Genomic DNA, 1,514 nt, shown 5'->3' on the forward strand with positions numbered 1-1,514 from the left:
GTTTGAGTATGTGTTGGGGTTACAGTTAGGGTTTGGGTTAGGCAACATGTTAGGATGTGTGTTGGCATAAGTTTAGGGTACTTCTTAGGGTATATGTAAGGTTTACAGTACGTGACAGTGGTTAAGGTACATGTTATGCTTAGGTTACAAGTCAGAGTACTTTTAATTTCTATTTTATGGTGTACATTAGAGTGTTTGGGGTACATGCTAGGGTACATGTAAGAGTACATGTTTTGTTCAAAGTTCATGTAAGAATAATTGTTACCATACATGTTAGTATCTTGAGTATATGTTATAATATGTGTTAGGGTAAGGGTAAAATTTTAGTATGTAGCAGGTTTGTGTTAGAGGTCGGGTATGTGTTAGGGTTTAGGTATGTCATGGTTTAGGTTTTAGGTATGTTTGGTAGGATTATGGTATATATTAAGACCATATGTTAGGGTATTGTTAAGACACATTGTTGTTCGGGTGTATGTAAGGGTGTATGGTTTAGACTGCGTTAGGGTAATTGTTACTGTACGTTAGTAATTAGGGTACATGTTAGGGTTAGAGTATGTGTTACGATACATGTTGGGGTTAAGTTATGTGTTAGGGAACATGTTAGAGTATATTGGGGGGTACATCTTAGGGTACATGTGTGGTTTACTGCACGTGTTCAGGTATGTGTTAGGGTTTGGGTACATGTTAGGGTTCAGGTACGTGTAAGGGTTAGCACACATGTTAGTGTATTTCTTAGGGCTATGATTGGAGTTAGGGCATGTTTGAGGCACATGTTAGTGTTCAGGATTCCAAACCTGTATGGTTTAGAGTATATGTTAGGCCACTCCCATGGCCTCAGCCATTGTGGGTTTGGTTTGCTCAGAGTCCTTGCCCTACCCTGCTCGATGGTGTGGGCCCTGCTATGCCCAACTTTGGGGGAGACTAGAGACTGGAATGAGCAGTCAGCTGTGCTTTCACTCTGTTCACACACCTGCCATGCGTACACATGTGAGGGTATGGGTGGGGATTGAGTGCTATGTATCTCTGTGTGAAAATTGGACCCAGCTTAAGCAGGTTTGATGAAAGAAGGCCATCTACCTCCAAGGATGCAGGTAAGTCTGGTAAGTATCAGGGTGTGGGTGGGGTTGGGATTAGGTTAAGAAATTTGGGTTGCCAGGAGTCTGGGGTGGTGACAATAGGGGCTAGTGTTACTAGGGCTACTGTTGTTAGGATTGGTGTGGTTTAGGTTTGGGTTCAAGTATAGGGTTGTTTGTTTGTGTTAATGGTAGGTTCAAGTTTTGCTTAGGGTACCTGTACCCTTAACATATACACTAAGCCACTCACCAATCTTAGGCTTAACCTGAAGCCATTTGCCAACTCCAAGCCATAGAATACCTGTGTGCCTAATACATTCAGCATCCCTAACCCATCCCCCAGAGCTAGAGGAGGAATAGGGTTAAGCACTTGGGTTGTTGAGAAATAGGGTAAAGGAATAGGATTGTCAGTGGTCAGGGGTGATGTTAATGTTTAGGGTT

This window comes from Dipodomys ordii, unplaced genomic scaffold (assembly GCF_000151885.1).
Source record: "Dipodomys ordii isolate 6190 unplaced genomic scaffold, Dord_2.0 Scaffold14, whole genome shotgun sequence".
In the NCBI taxonomy this organism is placed as follows: domain Eukaryota; kingdom Metazoa; phylum Chordata; class Mammalia; order Rodentia; family Heteromyidae; genus Dipodomys; species Dipodomys ordii.